The sequence below is a fragment of the Cupressus sempervirens genome, chromosome 11 (assembly GCF_028749045.1).
Source record: "Cupressus sempervirens isolate cs-2001-9-10 chromosome 11, ASM2874904v1, whole genome shotgun sequence".
NCBI lineage: Eukaryota > Viridiplantae > Streptophyta > Pinopsida > Cupressales > Cupressaceae > Cupressus > Cupressus sempervirens.
The window spans coordinates 555,607,203-555,631,940 of NC_143128.1; positions in this window are offsets into that span (position 1 = coordinate 555,607,203).

Consider the following 24,738-nt stretch of genomic DNA (forward strand, 5'->3'; position numbering starts at 1 on the left):
TCTTTAAAATCTAAAGCTCAAAAATAGGTGAAAGAGGGCATTACCACTACTACCTAACCCTAATAAACCACCTCCTATATCCCAATTTTAGTTGTTTACGTTAAATTTTAAATTTTGGATGCAACATATTTCTTTTAAAGTAGTTCACACATTCCATACTTCTGGACTTTTTTTTGTCTTTGGCTTGCAGTGGCCTACAGCTCTCCCTTTGTACCTTCCTTTCACCTTTTCTTGTATAAATGACATCCTCTTTGCCATCTCAATCTCCTACTTCATATGTTTGAACCAATTTTAGGAAAGATCAAACCATTCATGTATCTGATTGAGGCTGTTTCCATATGTTCTATTTGAACTCCTCTCTTAAAAGCTTAATTAACTGCACCAAATATCTATTTTTATAGTATTATTCAGAGAGGATATAAAGGGGGTTTTGGCTCTCGAATTGAATTTATTGATTTTCTTTGGAAACATAGCTTCTTTTTTTGAAGAGCTATTGTACAAGTTCAAATAACCAACCATTGGTTGATGGATTGTCTATGTAGTGGATGGTAAAACTATTCAGGCTCAGACTTAATATTAAAAAATGTATTTCTAGACTTCATCTATGTGTACTAAGGGGGATTTAATTGTTGTGACAGTACTACTACTTGGTGCAATCATTTTAGCCACCATTCTCAAGTCCAAACATTATGTATCTTCCTTTGTTCACTATTTGATAGGATGTGCTTTCTTATGCATTGTGGTTTTTCTCTAATTGATGGCAGCCAGGAAACTTTTTTCATTGCTCTACCATTTGATGATGCTCTATCTGTCGAATGTATGCTATGACTATATAGACATTGACATTCATATGTGTAGAATGTTTTCTTTGACCTCATTTATCATTTATTTGTCTTAAGGAGGATGCAAATGCTATGAGGTTCTACCACTCTATGCAATCCTTTTAGCTATTGGTCATATGGTCAACTTTGCTATCTCTTGCTTGTTTATGAATTATTATTTTATAGTTGGTCGAAACCTTTCAAACATGTTGGCAAAAGTTCTGCCTGTATGCACCCAAAAATGGTCGCCTAGACTATGGGCCCCCATTATTCAATTTATCAATTTATCAATTTTTCTGAATCAATGGTTTGTAATATTTTATTAAATCAATTCAAATCAATTTCCTTGATCAAATTCGATTTATTTCATTTCTAAGATTGATCATCTTATTCCAAGTCTTATTTAATTAAAAGAAAATCTTCTCTTTTAATTAAATAAAATAAAATCCCCATTTAATTAAAAGAAAACCTCTCTTTTAATAAAACAGTTCATCCACATTTAATTAATTAAGAGAAAAACCTCTCTTTTAATTTAATTAAATATCTTCTATTTAATTAAAAAGAACTTGCTCCCTTTTAATTAAATAAAAATCCCACTTAAATATCTCTTTTGATGAAAAAAAGGAAATAAAATAAATTCTTTTTATTTAATTTCTCTACACTTAAAAATGTGATCTAAGTGGGATTTATCTTTCCACTTTCTCCTCAACCACTCCTCTTTTCTAATTGGTGGAATCTTGTCTCACATGGATCACCACTTTCTTCTCAACCACTCCTCTTTTCTCATTGGTGGAATTTTGTCTCACATGGATCAAGCTCTATTATCCCATATTGGTTGTGAGAAGCCTCTCACCTCCATAATTTCCTTTATAAGGGAGAGCCCTCTCCTCATTTTAGAGACCCATGATTATGCTATCGTTATGCTGCAGGTTTGAAGACCAATTTTTGAAGGAGTTTGAATACAAAAGCTTTTTTGTGGAGAACTTCTATTTTCTTGTCTTTTTCTCTCTTGCACCCATCATGGGCTTTTAACTTAGATCTTGCATTTATAGATTAGATTTTTCTTTCATAGATTAGATCTTATTTTCATGCATATTTGAAGATCATGGAGACTAGCATTCTTGCTTTTCCTCTTTGAATCTCTCATCTCATGGTGTACTTGCATGGGCACAAAAATAGGTCAAACTGAGGGCCTCCATTGCAAACCCTTGCACTCTATGAGTAGAGAGCTATGGATCGATTTGTGAGGGCTCATTCTTGAGTTTTCTTACATGTAATGATTCATAGAAGTGTGATAACATTTTAGCACACACTACCAAGCATTGGTCAAAAATTGCCAAGTATTGGTCAAAATTTTGACCAATGATTGGTCAAAAATAGCCAGGCATTGGTCAAAATTTTAACCAATTCTTGGTAGAAAATTTCTAGGCATTGGTTGAAATTTTGACCAATACTTGGTCGAAATTTTTTTGAGGTTCACACTTGTTGAGGTCCACTTCAGCAATGGCCCTTCCTGTGAAATTGTTGTCTAAAACCTTTCTAATGAGATAATATGTTATGAGCTCTTCATCAGTGGGTGTGAATCTAGGAGGTAGTTGTGCATCACCCATATCATGACTGTAACTAAAGTTAAGAGCCTCTATTACAGAATTTTTTTAATTATGAGGGAGTAAAAGATTGTTGCCATCAAGTGGTATTAGAGCCCTAAAGATCTGGGCAGAGAGCACAAAGTGTGTTCATGTATTTTTCTAGGTGATGAAACAAGTTCTCATTGAGGAGAACACATGGAGAGAAAATAGAGGAGTAGGAAAATGAGTGTAGCAAAGAGCACTTGGAAAAGAGAGTAGGAAGATAGGAAAGTGTCTCTAAAGAAGGAGCTAGTGGAGATGTTGGGGCTTATTTTATTATTTGCTAACATTATGTTTTCAGATGTGTATGTATGGAGATGTATGGAAGAAGGTCATGACTGAGACCTTTTGGATGTTGAAAGATGGACCAAGAATACTACCCAGGAAGAGAATTGGAGATGAGAGGAAATTAGTGGCACCGGTATGCCAGAAAGTATTTGTAGCAAAGGAACATTGCAAAATATCGAGGAATGAATAGGATTTTTTTGTTGAAGATTTCCATAATAATGATGGAGAAGATGATGAAGAAACCATGGAAATCTTGTGATGCCCTTGAATTTGTTGCAATGATGTTGAAAGTCAAAGAAACTAAATGTTGGTACCCATTTGGAGCATAAGTTAAAGGAAATCTTAATGTTGATCTTGGTGGTGTAAGTAGAAATGAGGATGTTGGTTTTCATCAAGCAAATAGGAAGAAATGTTGGTTTCTTGGCACCTTGTTGGCATTCTATGTTATATTTAATGAAACAACACAAAACAAAATAGCACACATGAATAAGCTTATCTTCAAATTAGAAAGGATGGTTCTTAAGAACTAAATATTACTCAACCTAAAGCTATGAATATATAATTATGCACACTTTGGAAGATCATCAATGTGATTTCCATAAAAGAGGTAATTGAAAATAAACTTGACCTATCATTTTGAGTCTCTTAGGTTGAGCACAAGACCTAAAAGGTTCTTATCTCACACTCAAGGCTTTTAGTATCTAAAAGTTGCAACTACACTAAATCATGAATAACTAGCTAGCTGAAAATAGAGACCAATTGATATATATCCACATGCATTGAATAAAAAAAACTAGTTCTAGAATAAACCACATTACAAGATTAAAAAAAATGAACCCTAGAAGTACACACGTTTACTAAGATGAAAGATCACAAACCTCAACATTGTTCTTCACTACAATCCCCTTATTAAACCCTTACACAACACATAAAACTTGAACAAATGTGCAAATAAATCAATCTCTAGAACATAAGCTCACTTTCAACTCGCATCGAGAATATCTTGTGTTAAAGACATTTATATTTAGGTTTAAATGAATACGCTTTTAGATAAAAGCAATAATTAAATATCACAAAATAAGTCTCACAAAAAAAGGCTATCCAAAAGCTTCAAGAAAAGTGGACAGTAACTTAGAAGAATATTTATCCTAGAGGAGTGAAAAAATAAAACAATCTAAATGCAGGTGGCTCCTCAATGGCCCAACAACAGGAATTGACCAAAAATTCCACTAAAGAAAATTAAAGACACTAATTAGAATTTTAAACAAATATAGTTACTCACCAAGTACTCCAGGTCCTCCATGGTCCTTCATGCACTCCAATGCCCACTCTCTAGAAAGAGTCCCAAAGAACTCGACAAGGGTCTGAAAAATTTTGGAATCAGTAAGGGAATTGACAGTTTCTATTCAATTTCAAGAGCACAAGATGTTTCATAGACCTGTGGCTCAATAGCATGGGTGTTGACAATGACATGTTTGATATCAAGCAACTCTATATAGTGTTGTAACCAAACTTACAATATTAGTGATGCATAAATATTTCCTAAGAAACCATTTGACATAAGGAAAATGGAGTAAACCTAAAAAAGATTTCCACAAAAATTCATATAGACAATATTTCATACAAAATATTCAATCTATATTACAGCTCAAATGTACTCCCAACAAATCACCTACCTAAAGTGCGCACATATATAAACAAGCTTTCTCATACAACTGTGCTATACAAGGATAGTCATAGTGACTGAAATTTCCATTTGGCAAGATAGCATCAGCAACATTAGGGAAAGTGACCATATTTGAATCAAAGGTTAAGTGGTGGAGATCTTGTATTTGTATTTAATAAAAACTAAGGTATATAGGACTAGGAATGACAAAACCAGTCTTTGTTTGAGCTTCACTTGGTTTCAAGAATACTATAATATTCTCTACTTAACAAGGCCAACCACGTGAAGGTGGAAACTCATCTGGCCTCACCCCCTCCCCCTAACATCAATCTAAATTCTCCATTAACATCTAATTACATACTTCATTCATTTCATTCATCCATTTATGAACTATAACATTCAATCAATACAATCACATAACATTCATTAATATGATATAAAATTCATTAATACATAATAGTAATCAAGAAATTGCCTCCATTGCTTTGCCCTTGGCTACTTGGGTAGAATCATGTTGCTCTTCAGTTACTTCAATAGAGGGATCTCCCATCTATCAGTAACCGCATATGTTAATTGAGGAGTTGATGTTAACAACATCAATCATGTAGAAGCTCCAAAAGCAATACTAACTCAGACTCAGAATGTACTATGACATACATATTTTAGTTTTCAATAGAAAATATTATAAATCCAAGCCCTACTTTCTATGGGGGTCATTGTTTGGTTCAACAACTCCTTCATTGTTAAGTTCAATGTCTGATTCAAAAATCTCATCATCACTGACATTTTCTTCTGGCACTTTTGGTGCAATTCTTGAAGTACCAAACTATTCATCTAGATCTATATCATCATCACTTTCATCCTTGAAAGTACTTTTCTGGAGCACATTTTACAGAAATTTAGTTAAAAAACTACAAACATTTTGGATTCTCATGAACGTTGTAATTCATATCAGTATAAAACTCCATAGAAACTAATAAAATTGATTCAACACATGCTTTCTTTGTTACAATTCCTACCTAAAACTCCTTGGAATAACACTAGAGAGTTCTCAAGTGAGGATAAAGTTAAATATGGGAACCAATTTTTATTTAGAAAACCAACTAATACAACACAAAACAGACACAAAAGAAAACTTCAAAAGCACAAATACAAACAAAGATGTTTGGGACTCAAATTTGGAGTACAAACATATGATATTAAGATATTTTATAAACCATAATTCTAATATAAACCTACCTGCTAAATAATAATATGCTTGTTTGCCTCAAAAACACACAACTAAATCCTAATAGTAAGATCACAATTTGACTTTTTGTGTAAAATATCTCCTACTTATCAAGCTTCAAATATCTTAATCTTTTTCTACTTTACCTCTTCCAGTAATGCTTGAGAATTTAATGGAACTTAGATGTTTCAATTTGAAACAAGTAAAAATTTCCTGATATCTAAGTGTCCAAGTCATTTACTATAGTCTGCACTAATGCAATGTCTTTGTTCCTCATATATTTTGCCTAAGAAATTAATTAAACTAACTAATTAAACATCAAATTGTCTTGATATTACTGATATTCTTTCATTCCATTACTGTGTTTCTTTCATTCCATCTGTCCCATATGATGATTATGAGGAGAATTTTCCAATAGAATTTAAAGGTTTTCTTTCAATTTTCAATGTCTATCCTTTTATAAGGGACTTAGAAAATTTGGACAAGGTCCTTTCTAGGTTCAAGTATTTTCACAAAGAGGAAAAAAAGAAAAATTTGGTCATTGAGAGGGGATTCCAAATACTTCTACGCTATGAAAACAATATTAACTATTTAAGTTATTACAAGCTCAACACAATAACCACAAGTACACTTAGCTAGTTTGCTAAAGTCTTGATTCCCAATTAAAGGATTGCATTAAATGCAAGCATGCCGCAATTCATCTTAATATTAGCATTAGTAATGATTTATTGTATTGAAATCATAGATTGGTGAAACCAATGGCAAGAGCTTTTTATTAATGAATTTTTAATTGAAATCATGTATCACTAAAACCCATGGTAAAATCATTCAAGTTACTAGATGAAGCTTATTTTGTGAGCCTGTGTATTTGAGTTGCATATTTTTACCACACAATCTTTCTCCATCGACCATATCAACTTTATGCAAAATTTGTACAGCTGTGGTACTCGATAAGTAACATTCATTCCTTTGCATTTTTTTCATCTTCTGCTTCATTCACATTGACTGTGAAAGTGTACTCTTGATCACACCTAAGGTATGAATCACACATGAAATACAGTGTATATGTCTTCTCTCCAAGCTCTGAAGGTGCATTAAACTCAAGCCTTTAGTCTTCCTCTAGAGAGATACCCTCTTAATGGTCAGCAGTTGATTGCTTTTTAAATCCCCGATTACTAGCCACCATCCTTCTTCCTTTGCTTTGCGATACCTTGGTGCATCGACTGGACCCAGATCCTGTCTAACTTCAAGATCTCTTTCTACAGTGACTTGCACTGTTACATTCTCTTCAACCCTCACATCATCACTCTCAACTATGTCATATGCCAGATCAGTGTTTGGGAAGTGATTACAAAAATGAGCAATGTCTAAGAGCTGTGAATCTATCATCTATAACAATTCATGCCTTTCATCATCCTCCATCTCAACTAAATGAAAAATAGTTTCAATGCTTTTCCCTAGATTTTCATGGCACTTCTTAGCAAGTTCCTTGGTGAAATGTGGAAGCTATAACAAGACAGAATCATAGTCCCAAAGACCTTGTGTAACCATTTGGCTCAATTCCATTGCTGCAAGAGCTGGCTTGAAAAAACCATTACTAGAAATAACATCCACCATAGCTTGAAGAAGCTGGTTAGTAGAAGAAGCTCTCTAATCTAGTGCTAGGTTGCCAGCTATGACATGCCTTGAAAAGTGAGCTTGCAACAGTGCATTTTCCTTTACATGTGGATCGATATATTTTGGTTTCTCAATAGAAAACTTTTGATGATTTATCAATTTTCTTATTGTTTCTTCTTCACCTAGCCATATGGGAAGCTACGAATACTTTGAGGTAGAAGCAATAATATAACATATCATATCATATCACCAAAGTAAAATAGATAATACCTGATGACTCATCTTTTATTTATGCATGGGTTAGTAACTGAAGCACAAAAGAACTAGATAAGTTGAATGGTTCACATACAATTCATTCTGGAAATTTTTTATTTTTTCTTTGATGGCTACACCAACTAGTTCCAGGTCCAAGTCAACCAATCAAAAAGTGTAAAGGACAACTTCATCACCCTCCTCCCATACATTGGCTAATATTTGGTAGAGAGTGCCCAACAAAAAAGATATATAAGACTCCTAAGAGATATCTCAGCTTGTTTTCAAAGTGATTGACCAGCCTATGTAGGATAATCATAAGACTGACAATAGTAATATGAACTTATCCACCACTAGTTGTAAAAGAGATAATCATAAGACTGATGATAGTAATACAAACTTATCCTAAAAATGCTATTTGCACTTTCATTTTGAAAGTTTTGAAATTTATTTATCTTAAATACTGCTTATCTGAGATATATTGCCCCACGGGTATGCCAACATAGAGCAATAGACAATTATGATGATTTGCAAATCATCCAACAACAACTATGCAATATAAATATTATGGAGGGCTCTCCAAGTCTGCATTAATTCAATTGATGAATGAAGCTTACTTTTATAAGAAGCAACCAAAGACAGATTTTGATAACCATAGCTAAACAAAAATTAAAAATGTTCATTTTCCTTATATTCTCCTCCAAATGAACATTGGGAAATGGCCTCAAAAAGAAGAGTGTTCATTGATATGTTAGCGATTCTACATAATGAACATTTAGAAGACACTGAGAAAAGTTTAGTGTCTAAAATTGATTACTAGCAAGGAATTTTATAAATATATTGGCGTGCTTACCTCAGTAGGACAATATTACAAGTTCAACGAAACCTTGTTGAACCAACTCTCCAATGTAGTGGTTCTAGATTTTAACATGCTTAGTACTGTTGTGGAACATCAAATTCGTACTCATTTGAATAGAACTCTGATTATGAAAATGCAATATGTTGGGACCATGCTATATTTGTTGCATACCTTGTTTGATTCTTTTCAACCAACCTACTTGGCAAGTGGTGAAAGTGGCAATTTTCTATGTAGCCTCTGTAGCAGAAAGGGATGTGGTAGACTATTTCTTATATTTCAAAGAAATTATTGTAGAATAATGGCTAAAAGTATAACTAGAAGTAGACTTATGATCATCAACAGAACCTACCTAAATTGAATCAGCATATCCAACCTATCTAGTCTATAAAGACCATAATCTATGTTTTTTAAGGTACCTTGGAATCCCTTTAGTAGCACTCCAATATGTTTTCTTAGTTTTTTGACTATAACCAAAACATCAAACTCATTACATATGTAATAACTTATATTTGGTCAGTGTGGTAGCAAAATAAATCAATCAACTGATTGGCTGTCTATAGAGTGGGTTTCTTTAAAGTAGACTCATTTGAAGTGGACATCCCAAGTCCAACCTCAACAAGGTTGCTATCTTTTATACAAATTCCTTGGGAAATATCTTAAGCATATTTTTTTTGAGACATAAATATAACATCTGCACATGGAGGCTTCTAGACAAAAAAATGATGCATCCACCTAAATCAGTCTTTTTAAAAACTCAAATAAGAAAAAGAAGCATTTATATCTCTAATTTATCAGAGGATTGAACAAAGCACATATAATTTTGGAGCTTCTAAGATAGAGTTCTAAACATATAAAAGACAGTGTCCCCACTTCCATTAGCAGATCTATGCACAAATATAAATTCATGCCAAACAAAGAAGATCTTGAGCTTCCTCTATGATAGAGGTAGATCATAGAATCACAATTTCCAATACTTTGGTGGGTTTGAATGAGCTTGATCTCTACACCAAACTCAAAAATCTAGAAATGTTGTGATGAAAGAATCCAAATTGGTTTGCATGCAAATTAAATTTGCTTGAAAGTTGTGGAATACCCTTTCAACGCTTTCTAGGAGATCCTTCATTGAAGCTTTATCTTCATGGGTCAACTTGATATATCAATTTTGTAAGATTTGAAACTAGGCCCACAAATTTTGTAATGTTTCTAGCATATGATGTAGAATTATGCTCAAAAGAATGGCAACCTTGCTCAAGGCTGTTGAAATGGAGGCCTGCTTTGAGCCCATAAAAGCTTGCTGGTCTTTTATTGATGGGTTGATGTAGATCACCCAGTTGAGCTCAAATCCTCTTAATCAAATGCTTTTTGGAGCTTGTCTAGAGCAGCTATCTTCTCATGTCCTCTCTCAAGTGTTAGTGTGAGATGAAGACCTGTAGACTATTATTGATTCTCTTGGCTAATTGGGCTTATGAAAAGGAATTAAGTAATCATTTTTGTAAAGCTAAATATTTTATGTTAAAATTATTGAGTTGGAACAAAATGAAAATAATTTATGGAGGAAAAAATTTCTTGAACTTTCGAAAGGTGAGGATAAAACAGATTTGTAAAGGAAAGTTTAATATTTTTGACAATTTATTTTTTATTGTGAAACTAAAGATTGGGCATTTTGTTGAAAGGAGAAACACCAGGATGAAAACCCCAAGGGAATACTAGTTTTAGGGTAAGGGTATTTTCCTAGCTAGTCCAAGTGGATTTGCTCAAAGTTCACTAGAGGGCAAAGTAGATTTGGGAATCTGTCAATAGAGGTTTCAGATTTGCTATATTAGTGGCTGCTATTGGTTTGAGTTTGAAATTAAATATATTTATTTGTTTAGTTGGGCGAAGTGTGAAACTAAGAGGTTTCAGAGACTTCAAAGAGAAGAAAAATAAGTAATATCTTACTTTTTTATATCATAATCATTTTGTAAGAAGCATAGTGGAGGTGGAAAACAGGTTGCAACCATGATATAGGAAATTGTAAGACCTACTGCCTTCCTTATTTCAATCATGTTGTATATTTTTTTTCATATTATGAATGGTTAAGGAGTCGTGAAAGGAATTTTTTTGACACAATGCAGTCATTTATGAGGTTGGGAAGCTTTTTTTTTTACTCATGACCTAGCAAAGAGGGTTTTTTACAAGTTTAAAATGGTTAACGTTGATTCTTGCTCCCTATGATTGCATTTGCAGTTTCAAAGGCACCTGCACATGAATGTGGAAGTGACCCAGTGATCTAGCCGAACAGTGAGTATTGAAAATGGTTTAAAGGATAGATTGATTCATTATCTCCTTGTCATGTGGCATCGCATTCATTCTGGGTATTGCCATACTACATCACTACCTATATATCAAGTGTTTGCAGATATGTCTATTTTAGCTGTTTAACAAATATAAGGAAATTATGGTTGTAAAAACTATGGTTAGACTATTGGTAATAGTTTGTTAAAATGTTCACGTGTTTTAAAATCATTGGGACACTTTTTATTCATATTTTTATTGCTTGAAAGAAGGTTTTCCACTATTCCTCAACATTAAACTCATAAATGGTTATGTATTATATCAACTGTAAGAACACTTCCTCACATATTCCTTTTTGAAATTTATCCCAATGAGACCACAACAAGAACTCAAGCAATGAGCTTGTGAATATGTGAGTTTGCTATTACAAGCTTAGGTTTGCAATGAGTGAAACTATGTTGTTAGGAATTTCCCATGATTATTGCATTTATATCAATCTCTACTATCAAAAAATTTGAAGCAAAATACATCTAAAAGAAATAGTATGAGGCTGCAACTAAATGACCCACTAAAATAAATTTGAATAACTTGGAAATGGATCCACTACAAACTAGTTACAAACCTTTTACAACAATTTATTAGTGTGGACAACCATTAGCATATTCCTAACTTTTTTTTTGTCACCATGAATAGGCCTTCTAGATGAAGTGATAAGGTTGATTTGCTCCTCCCAACAATGAGAAACTCCTCTAATAGCTCAGACCCTCAGATGTTCTTTGAATAGCATTGGATGCCAAACCAAGTGACTAAAAATTAAATCACAGACATAATACCCTGCTGTAGGTGGCAAAAAAATAGGGTGGCAAGCTTTAAAAAATCATAACCCTATAGACCATGATCATTCTCCAATCCACATTGTGAACACTTGTGGGCACCCCCTAATGGTTAGACGCCACTTTATGAAGTGAAAGATAACCTACACTTATAGTGAATCAACCAAATAGCCTCATGCCATGCTATAATAACTCTTACGGTCTATGTTGATGTGTTTGGCTTCTTCAGTAAATCAAACACTGCAAAGAACTTGGGGAAATCACTTGCAAATGAGGCTCTAGTAGTTAGCCTTGGCAATATTACCCATAATCATCATTTGTTGCCTAGCGGTCTCAAATGAAGGGGCATAACCTTCTCCTGGGAGGGTACAACTAGGAAAAACTAACTAGCGAAATCATGAGTAGCAATGCAATTGATGAGTATCCCATTGAAAAAATAATTTAGAGAGCTCACGGAAAAGGCATGCTTGAAAGACACAAGCATTAAACTTTTGCCTACTGCAGTCTCCCGCACGAAAACAAAATGAACACTACCTTGTCCTTTTTTAATATCACATCATATGTTCGAAAGGTCAAATATTTTACTATCAATTTAACCATGGTTTAAATTTTGATGATATCGGGCCCATTTTGAAAAAAAAATGAATTTAACAACCCAAATAGGCCTTTGGTCAAAAATTGGGCCTAATGTACTAGAGCCAGTTGAGGATTTTATGAAAACATTTGTCCTATCATTTTTGTGCAAGCTTTTTGATATTTGTTTTTGTGATCAATGAGGATGGGTATATATTACCAAACACCATGAGAGACATCATAATTGGGTTAAAATTCAAAAGATGGTAAGTAGATTCCGCACTTAACAAATGAATCAGTAAACTGAAATGTTAGTGAAAACTCAAGTCTTCTGAGTACGTTACCTTGCAATATAAATTTTCTGAGTACAAAAGCCAACAAATAAGATGGAAAAAAATTATATGACTTTCTTTCTAAATATTCTAAATATTATGGATTTTATCATTACATCTTACAAAAGTGATTGCTAATGGTCATTACATAAATCTGATGTCTTTGGATGCAGAAAAATAGAGCTAAAGTGCTAATTAAAATTAGAGCCTTGTCATGCTTTCCATCTCTTAAAAACTAGACTAGAAAAAATGGGTCCTAAACCCACAATTTAAAAACAAAATAAAAATAGAAATAAAACAATTTCATAAATGTTAAAGACTAGAGCAGACACTGCCTAAATTTAGGAAAGCTAATGTTAAATATAAATTCCCAAATTAGGAAAAACCATCACTAAATAAAGGCACCCATCTATTGTAGTTTACTTTAGTAAATGTGGGATGTTTGAGTGCCCAAGTTCAAGACTAATAGCTTTTACACCCATTGGAGAGAGCATCAAGTGAGAGATTCAAAAACTAACACAAAATAAAAACCGATACTTAACAAAGATCTTATTGATGGACCTATAATTTGCATGGGCTTGGAGAAGTAAGACCATTAGCAATCACTTTTGTAAGACATAATGATAAAATCCATAGTATTTAGAATATTCAGAAAGAAAGTCATATAATTTGATTCCATCTTATTTGTTGCCTTTCGTAGTTAGCAAATTTATTTTGCAAGGTAACATACTCATAAGACTTGATTTTTCACTAACATTTCAGTTTACTGATTCATTTGTTAAGTGCAGAATCTGCTTACCATCTTTTGAATTTTAACCCAATTATGATGTCTCTCATGGTATTTTCCATTGTTGTAGTATCAAGAACAATTCTATCATAAAACAAGAATATACATGGTTAGCTATGGAAAAGGTCAAAATTTTGTTTTGAGAACATTTCAACATTACAAAAGAATAGCATACCATGAGTTTCTTAGTTTACAGTGTACACTAAGATAAGCATGCATTGCATAACCAAGTACAGAACAAAAGACTAATAAAAATAAGTGATTGGTCACTATTCTATACAGAGAAAGAGAGATGTGCTATTATTTTCTCAACTATTACAGATACACCATCTTGCATCTTTTGGTTGTTAGGAGGGAAGCTTCCAGACACTTTCTTGGTGTCTAGAGACACATGAAATTCTGGAAGCTTATCACCTTTTATGCGCACTTTGAGTGATACATCATATCTACATCAACTTGAAGAATTTTATTGAATACTCCCATTCGCTACATAGAGAGTTTTGTTGTTGTAAAAAGGATGGCTAAAGTAGCTTAGATGGAAAATTATATCAAGGAATAGGTCTGAAGGCAATGTAGATGCTACACTTGGTGTAGGATGTTGTAGATATTGTAAGACCAAATTCAGTATTCATAACAAAATTAATGCATCCAAAAATGGTTCTAATAATATTACAGAAGTTCAAACTCAATCTTCATGAAAAAATTCATACATCATGAAATGCCTTTTAATATATCCCAAAGTTTCCAATGACTAAACACAAGTGATTGCTCAGTGCTAGTTGGGAAGAGGCAAAAATTACTTTCAAATAAGCAATGCCAAGGCTTTGTGAACATTCAAGTCTTCAATATAGATCTAAAAGCCTCAATGTGATTATTTATCCAACATAATCTTTGTATAGAATTATCAAAATTTTCTCAAGAGGTTTGGACAATACCTTCAATCACTAACTATCTACCATCTAGGCTTGTGAGCACTAGCACTGTCAAAATAAGTTTATTAAATAGAGGAGGAATGATACAACATCTAAATTGGGGTTGAACTTTGAAAGCCTATTCTCCATGTTACTGAATGTAATGAATTGTGATCTAAACCACCATAAACCTGATGGATCCATTTAGCTATGCCAAAAAGGTTGCAACTATTCTAAACAACAAATAAGAATCTATCATTTTGTCCTTAACATTTTCTTGCAATAATCTTTGCATTATGGAAAAAAATTTATAAATTTTATTCTCAATTAAAATCAAATAGGCATTATCACATTTCATTAGCCAAAACTTGGTTAGGACAGGGAAAATCTATTTGATTTGAGAACTAAAACATTGTATTTATGATCATGAAAGCTTGGGGTTGGAATTATTTTTTAATTAAACTCAGTGCTACTAATGCCTTTCATCAAATATGGTCTAACTCACTACAAAGAATTGTGCAAAACAACTTCCATCAATTTAAAATTATCTATGTATCAAAACTGAAAGTACATATACAATAAAAAAGAAGTGAATTCAAAGTAGAAATAAAATGAAAGGTTTGTTAAAAAAAAGGTAGTAAACTAAATAACAGAAATAGTAATAACAACATGCATCATTTGAAAATGGTGGCTAATAATTGACATTCATTTGATATGAAAAGAACTTCTCCTTAAATTAGCCAAACTCTAAATAACATGATTTTACAATCATACATTTGCATGTCTTCCCCATCAGGGACACTATCATCTACATATCCATCTTTTCCTTCAGATGAATACTGAGTTCCATTGGTCACTTGGATTACATTTTTATCTTGTTTTGCCTTCTAGCTATCTACTCTCTCTTTCCATGCAACACTTCCAACTTGATAGAATTTGGAGTCTTTTGTGGGCTCCACAACCCTCATTGGGATTGGTAAAATCAATTATAAATATACTTTTAGCAATTGTAACCAAAAAAAATGTAAAAGAAAAATAACATCATTAAAAAGAATTTAAAGATCTAGGAAGAATTTATTTTAGTACCAGTTGTGAAGGATCAAAAAAAGGTAGTGGATGTACATGTTTTCCACTGCCACTACCAGGGGGTGGAGCCGTCATCCTATGATGCTCTAGAGTAACTATAGGTAACTCACCAGAAACCTGCCTAGAGTCTAAATATATTTAGAGATGACTAGCAAGAGAGAGGTAATGTCAAATATTGAACTGCTTATTGATTATGAATATCTTGTTCATATGAGCATCAACTGAAGACCAATACAAGACCCTTATGAGAAAACACACTAGAAATAACCTATTGAAGACCTAAGAGTCACTACGTAGAAATCTTCTTTCTATTTAAAAGTCAGTTATGATAAACCAATAGTCACAACTTAAAATTGCACTTTCAATCTCCCTATTGGGAACTGATCATAAGTCTCCACAATGAATACCCAACATTTTAACCTATTAAGTTCAATGCAATGGACTAATGTAAAGTATTAATATATTTTCATCCATGGTAGTTCAAGATAGAACCTCCCTACCTCTTTTCCACTGATTAAAGGAGACTAATAAAGCTTCTCACTTGAAGAGTCAGATGGGCCAACATCTTCTCCATGCCCATAAGCCATTTTCCAGTGCAACATTGCCTCTACAATATGTTGTTTCTCATTCCTATTAAAGTGATTGTGGTTGAACTCATCATCCAAATCATTTTCACCCTCTTCTTCATCATCACCAGCCACTCGGGGACTACCTCGATAGCCAATATAAGAACAAGACCATTGTAGTTTCTAATTTAATTCCAAGAAAAAATAGATGTAAATATTTTCAAAAATAAAAATAAGATGCATGTATGACAAAGGCCTAATATTCATTATTGATAGTTTTTCTAGGTTTCAAAATAATAAACCAAAATATCTATTGACCTTTGTGTCGCTTGTATTGAGTCTTGCATTGTGGACATGACTTACTTCCCTCTTTGCGCTCATATTCATAGCATGGCCTAAATACTACATATGCACACTCATTGCAAGCCACAAAGAGCTCCCCATCTACTGTTATACCAACATCATCTAAACATATTTGACAAATATGGCCACCCATATTCTGAAGAGGCTTAGGCTGCAAAGAACAAAGAGATATCAGTAAATGTGAGAAAACACATTTCATCAAATGGCAAAATGGCAATAGATATTAGAAACATTAATATAATTTCTTTCTTTTTTTCACTACGAGATAATTTTTTCCTCATTACAAACAATTAGAAGAAAATCTTAAATATTGGAGAAAGCCCATCCCCAGTAGGTTGGTCAAAATTTTGACTAGAAAAATTTTGACGGTCGAACTTGGTCGAGATTTGGTCAAAAATTGGGTCAAAATTTTGACCAATAATGGTCAAAAAATGACCTCAAATATACTAGTGTAGAATCGTGTTGTTTCAAAACACCAATAGGTGACATAGATTCATGCTTTCACTTGTATACATACAAACATAAATACATGCATACATATACATGAACATACATATGCATACATACACTTTTAATCATTGATAATAAACCATCTTAAAATATCAGTCAACTTATTTTGATAATTGATATTTATTCTTTTATATAAACGTTAAAATTAAAATTGATTTTAATTATTTAATCAATTTATAATAATTAAAAAATAATATATAATTTAGAATTTAATTTGAAAAACTCAATAATAGTCAATTTTAATATTTATACTAAAATTTTATTATAAATACAATTTATTAGATTTTAAAAAAATCAAACTAAATCAATGATGAATTGGAAGCTTTGTATTTTTCTCCTTACAAAATGGCATGCTATCTTTGGAACAATGACCACTAACAACAAATTTCAAAAAATCTTATTAGGTTCAAAACATACTATATGATTAATAAAGAAACAATAAAAAGTACCTTTACTTTTACTTTTTTTTTAAAAAAATAATTTGATAATATGGGTATTGACCTTTTCTATTTTAAAAATATTAATTATAATATTATAGAGAACTTAATATTTAAATTCTAAAGTTATCTTTTTGATGTGGAAAGAGATTTAATCCATCAATATTTTGGAAAAAATAAAAAATAAAAAATGATGATAATCTTGACTAATTAAGTTAGAATACTTTATTTACATTTTAAAAATTAAAATTAAAATTTTATTAAAAAAAAAACTATATTAGACACACACATCATTACCTATAATAAGAATGCTAATTTCTTTAATTTCTAACACTTCTAGTAATCTTAAATACTTTTTCAAATTTGAATGCAGAGAAACATCCAAATGCAAAACCTAATTTTGTTATTTCAAACAACTTTTGAAAAGAAACGTCTAAGAGTTTTACTGCAAAATTCTTCATTTCTTTTTTCTACAAGGACATCACAAATAATATTTAAATCATTGAAAAAACTTATGAATTTTGAAGGTAGAGATCTTCTAAACTCAAAAACTATTTCATATTTCATATAATTGAAAAAAAAGGAAAACAACAAAAAGATACATTAAAGAGTTTTATGTACAACAATTTTTTAAATTTTATTTTAACTTACAAATGCAAAAAATAATCTTACCTTGAATGTTTTGCTAAATTTGGATAATTTTGAAAGAAAGTTGTGGTCAGTCTCTTTACAAAACCATGTATCATAAAAATGGGTTATGCTTAAATAATTTGAAGAAGTTATAAATTTGTTGATATGTGGTGCTTGATTAGGGAGGCATTGTACACTTTTCATAAATTCTTTGGGGTTTAGGTTATCACTTCGATTTGTTTTTTTTTTGGGGTTACTTGTCAACGATTTCTGAGTTGACCTGTCAACCAAATCCCAAGGTTGACTCGTCAAGGTTTTTTCTAGGTTAACTTGTCAAAATTATCTAGCCCTAATTTTGTAAGTGACATAAGCTTGTATAAAATGGCCTAGGTGTATGATGAGATTGTAGCTTCTTGAAGCTATATTGAGTTGTAAGAGATTATAGATTGTAATTGGGTTGTAATCACTAGACAATAAAATATTAGACTCACTGTTTGGTGGATGTATTACATAGATTGGGTGAATCACGTTAAATATTTGTCTTGTCTTCTCTTTTGTGTGCATTATAATTTTATGATATTTGATATATTCGAATGTAATTGTCATTTTTGTCTCGTTAATCCTAACAAAATCAATGTCTATAATTGATCAAAAGATCGAACAATTAAGAACTAAATTTATATATTATAAAAAAGATTAAATTATTTAAGAAATCAATCCATAGTCATATGTGAATTAATAATTCAATCTTTTTAGTATTGTTAAGATCATGAAAAATACTCCAACCATATAATCAAAATATGAAGAACCATTGTCAAAGTTCCTCAATCAACTAATTCTAATACATTTTCTACATATATATGAGATAAGATTATGTATATTCTTTTGAATCAATTCTTAAATCAAACTCAATAATCTATCATCATAAAATATTCTCTATATATAATTTAATTTTTATTTATTTTTAAATATCTATACAATTCTTTTATAATAATTTTGTTACTTTAACTTTTAAAAATTAAAATAAATGAACAATAGAACTTAAGATAGTGGCAAAATAAATGACTAAAATCTATTTTTCCAAATTAGAGGAGAACTGATAATGCTCCTTAAATATGTATTACTAGTCAATTTCATTCAATTCAATGAGTCTATCTTAGCATAAGGAACATATTTCATGCATTTGTTTCCAATCATAATCATATGCATGATGTAAGTAGAGTGGGATTTTCTCTTTCATATCATTTTAAAAAGTTTTCTAGTCAACAATCCTCACTAAGAGAGTACTTGAGAGCACAAGTTAGGGGAATTGTCTTATTTCAAATGGGACCGTTTTGATCATTTAGACATTTTCCAAAAAGATTTGCTTATTATACAAATAAGTTATAGTAAATAGAAGATGGTCACTTGAGAACTGAAAAAGTGACTTCATATTACAAATTATCAAGAAAAGTTGACCATTTATTGAGCCAACAACACCCATACAAGAAGTATAAACTTATTGTAAAATTTTTGAAAGTTTTGTTTGTAAAACTAAATTGGAGAAAACTAGCATTAGATTAGTATAGTTGTGGAATGTGAAAATATTATTTTGGTAGCATAGTTATAGAATGTTAGAAATTATATATTTATGTTTTTAGGGATTAGGAGTAATTTTATATGATAATAAACTATTTGTAAGTAAATGGATATTAAGGGCATACTTTATGTCTTTTTTGTTTTTGTATTTGTATTTATTAAATCTTTAATTTTTTTCTTTTTGATTTGGTAGAGATTTACATTTTGAGAAATTGATGTCAAATATTATTATGCTTGTAAAAGTAACACCTCAACTTTTAAAATTCAAAATAAAAGTAGGGCTAACTTTATTATGTTTGTGATTATTTTATTGAATACTTGAATGCATTACTATGTAATTTCCTTTGCATAAGCATATATGACATATATGAGAATATTGCCAACAATAATTTTAGTTATTAATTTGATATTGATAAATGTGTTTGACACATCCCTACTACGTGTGAACCATCAAACACTAAAACACATTTATATTCATATGATCTAATTGAGAACTTTCAGTTCAATTGAAAGTGGCATTCTAAAAGATTGCATTGATCAAATCAACAAGTCCAGACCATAAATGTGAGATATATTACATCCACACACATAAGAGAAAATCTCTAGCCATAGAAGGGACCTATAGAAAATAAAAATAAAAATTGAGGTCATAAATGCAATCTTCACTAATATTTCTAAATAGTATTGGTGAATCACATTTTATTATTTATCATAGTTTTCTAAGTAAGTACATTTTGTTTTCTAAAACTTTAGTTAATTTAGATTTATCTCATTTGTATAAATTTTTTTTCTGGATTAGATTTTTAATGTTATTGCTATTTGTTTATACACCATGAATTTATGTAAAAGATACTTTATTCAAATTCTCATTGAGTACATGGTTATTTAAATTTATTTTCATTTTATTCAACTCATGACTCTTTCACCTCTTCAAGATTTCTAGTCTTTGAGATTTATATTTTAATTTTATAATTATTTATATTTAAGATTGATTTATACTACTTTATCTTTGAATATCACTTTTCACTTTAAAGTTCATTTTTGACACATGCTTCTCAAAATGGATGAGTGTTCATTGTTAGCATTGATGGAAGGTGATGTTTAGTGTTGTTATGTAAAATTGATTGCATGATGATCATTTATTGTGTTGCCATTGATATCAACTCTTGACCCAGAGTTCCTAGTATGTTGCCAAACATAAATATGATGACAAATGTGTTGCAACAAGGTTTAGTGGTAGAGATCCTTATGAGAGAATTGAGGATGTCTCTGAAGGTTTATGATATGACCACTATTGTTGAAGTGATTCTATCAGAAAGTTCAATTAGATGAATGTTGACAGTGTAACTACTAGGATAGTTAGTGACAAGCGATGGGTGATTTGATTGATTTCTCAAATATAAGAAGTAGAGAAACCATAGGAGAAAGTTAAAAATATATTTTACATGATACATGGTTATGAATGTAACTCATTAGTGTGACCATCATGAGGGATATGTGATCAATGCATAGAGACATAGTTTTTAAATAGATTAAAGTATTTTGTACTCCTGAGTGACAACTAATAAATTAATGATCAATGATCGATGTTGATATTGTTATGGATTCAACCGAGTCAATCATCATCTACTAACATGTCTTTATGATTGAAGGTGATGATCTCACATCACATTATTAGATGATAGCATATGAAGAGCACTCTAGAGGAAGTGTGTGTTTGGTAAAAAATTACTTGACCTCTTGACACAAATTTTTACATAAATCATTGCATTGGTTGATGTGATTTTGAAATGTATTTTGTAGTATATTGGATATGAGTTGGAATTTGAAATTCATAACTATTTCAAATTTAAGGCTTGCTTAAGGTAATGTACTTAAAAGTTCAATATATATTGGTTGAAGTTGAATATTTTTTCTTATTATGGTTAGACAAGTAGGGTTGAAGAGTGCAAGCTATGATCAAGCTAAGGTAGAGTTGAGTATGTTATGAAGAGATTTAGAGATTTAGTGGATCCAATCAAGTAGATGTAATACTATTCTAAAAATCATTCTCTCTGATGTTCCCTAACAATTGTAGTAGACAAATCCTTTAATAAGGTGGAACTTTAATTAGTTTTCTAAGTCCTCTAACAAAGATATTCCTAACAAGGCCCGATGAGGTACCCAAGCACAACCAAATCTCTGTAAAGAGAATAAATAGAGAAAACCACAGTGGAAAAACACTACTCCAAAAAGAGATGGAAAGAATAATCCAGATGATAGGAACAAAAGATGATCATGAAGAACACCATTGAATCAAGCTACTAATGTAAATAATCTCCAATGTATAGAACATGACCAGGTGGAGAAGACTAAGTCTGAAGAGTTGACCAATTGAAGATGGAAGGTATATTCATGGCCTCCAAAAATAGGAGTGAAAGAATATTTATATGGTAAATGATCCATCTCACCAAAATACATAGGTATCTAGCTATTGAAATCACTTAGTACATAGGATCAAATACTAAATACATAGCTCACTCCATTGAACCAAGAAAGCAATAGAATCAACATAATCCACTATTAAGAGATTGTTGAAAGTATGAATGTTTATGATATTCCTATGGGGGAGTATTGTAGATATGTTACTATGATGATATGTTACATTGATGACTGAATTTTTCATTGATGTCAACATAGCAGTTTTCTGTGGTATTTGACAGAAGAACAATAGAAAGATCAAGTTGGTATGAATGGTTAGTTGAGTATTCTAACTATCCAAGGTTATGAGAGATATATCTACATATCTGGTATATGTAGTTAATGTTAGAAGAAGAAATGATAAGTTTGCAATAAGTTATGTAAGTTTTGGTGATGTCTATTTTGAGATAAAGTTTACAAAGGCATGTTCTCGTAAACTTGTTATATTTCTTAGTAGAGTTATTATTCTGAGAATTAAGGTTTAGGATGTGAAGAAGACATGTTGGTGATGAGGTGGCTAATTTCACTTATCATAATATTGTGTACTAAATGTTAGTCAAGTTATAAGGCATAAGATTAATGCTATCACTAAGTGTAACATGTTCTTAATGTGGTCCTATAATGATTAATTACGAAGGTCTAACAATCGACATAGGGAATTGTTTTATGGACTCGGTATAAAGGAAGGACATTTTACTTTATCATGATATGGATGTGGATGGAAGAGGATGGTATTTGTAAGAAACACAAGAGTGGAATGCAAATTTGAGCAGAGCTGAGTGAAAGTGAAGGATATTTCATTGTTGAGATTTTGATGAGTGATCTAAGGTTTATATTTGGATCCGAGGTTCATGACCTAGTGTACAAGGTCTAACACTTATTGGTTTGGTTGATATAACAAAGGAAAGAGGAACATAATAGTAAATTACTTGTTTGAGCAGTGAGCTCTTCTTGTAGTTGAAATTGCATGTTTGGGCAGTGGGCTCTTCTTGCATGTATTGTACTACAACTCCTAATAGGGTTGGCACAACTCCTAATAGAGTTGGAATCTCCTAACAGGGATTCAAAGTCTCCTAACAAGGACTCATATGTAATAAATGTTGTAATAGACTCCTAATAGGGTCCATCCTCTAACAAGGAATATTTATATTAGTACATCATCTTGTGGGCATCATTTCCACCAGGTTTTTCCCTTTGATCAAGGGTTTCCCTAGTCAACATATTTGGTGTAATTGTCTATGTGCATCTTTGTATGGTTGCTGATTACTTTGGTTGAATGGAAGAGTTTGTTTTTAAAGAAGATAAATATTTTAATTATTGGATAACTAGTTCACCCCCACTCTCAGTTATCTTGGTGTACTATTATTTCTAACAATTGGTGTTAGAGCATTAGATCCTTGAAGATACAGTTTAATAACTTTGGGGGATCCATGGTGAACATGTTTAGGAAAGATAGTTTGAAGTTTGATGGAACAAATTGTGACAATTGGAAGGGAAATATGAAGACACATTTGTTGTGTATGGGTCTGAGATATTGGATCTTGACAAAATCAGCAAAGACAATCATTACTAAAAAGGATTTGGAAACTTGTATAGAGGCAAAAAGAGATCTTTTTATGTGCGACATGAGAGCTAGAGAAGCACTATTGACCACACTTCCTAAAATTGAATACAATCATGTAAAATCACTTGCCACTTCACATTTGATTTGGAAAGCTTTGGAAACAATTTTGAAGGTGATGAACATTCTAAGAAATTCAGGCTACAAAGTTGGATTTGTGTATTTCAAGATGCTAAAATGATGGAAGATGAATTTGTAAGAACATTTTTAGGCAAAATATTAGAGATTATTTTAGGTATTAGATCTCAAGGACGAACCAAAGAAGATGATGAGGTGATATGGAAGATAGTGAAGAGCTTAACACCACCTTTTAAGCCAACAATTCAAATGATGTAGTATTTGATATCTTGTACCAAAGATTTCACAAAGGAAACATTGCTTGGAAGACTTGAAGTAGTTGAGAATGAGCTTAGATAGTCTAGAGAATTGACCAAAATAGAGATAACTTTTAGTTCCTTGAATATTTGACCTAGTTTATAGTGCATTACTATTGACCATTACTATCCTTAGAGTAGCATCCCAGTTCTATAGTGCCACTTCCAATGATTTAATATGAACGGCTAACTCTGCTGCAAGGTGAACTAAGCCATCTAATGTAGTAAGATTAGGATCTTTCTTCAACACATTTTCTACATGGGCTAGTTCTTTTTGCAAAATTTCCATATGTGGGATTATGGCAGATTGTATCTAGATTAATTTGGCCTTTATATTTGCCTCATCTATTGTTAACACAATTAATTCCTTCTAAGTGTAAAGCATAATGTTAAAATGCTTCTCACTCTAAGCTGGATCTCTTGGTAGTTGCATAGCAGATAACTTCAAGTCTCTTTCCAAGCTCATAATCCTCTAGCTAGTTTCCTATGTGAATATGGAAGAATCACATAGCTTTGTGTACAATGAGAAAATTTTCTCAAGTACTTCCTTTACTTTTTCAATTTTTTGAGCCAGTTCAACTTGTGAAAGTGCAATTTCAGTAGAGATTTTCTCATTTATGTTCGCTTGAAATTTCCTTTCTGGCCATTCTAGTAGTTTGGCATTTGTATCAAGGTCTTCATTCTACACTTGGTCCATTATATTGGATAGTTGCTCCATAATGGGCTTAGTTTCATCAAGTGTTTGCAAGATGAAGGAATCTAGAAAGATGTCCTTTATTTCAACCAATGCTTGCCTCTGTTTGTACTTGTTGTGGTCCCACAACACATGCCCCATTCCTTACTAGCAATAGGGACCCCCTACTTCTTTTGAGGCCCTAAATTAAGTATTTAGGATTCATAAAAAATTTAAAGCACACTTTCTAGCTTGCACTAGGTGCATGTCGTGCTCCATACCAATGAACACAACTATAAAAGCCCCCCACCATCATTCAAACCCTATCCTTGTTCAAGTGTTTTGTGCAAGTGTGTTTTAAAATAGTAGGT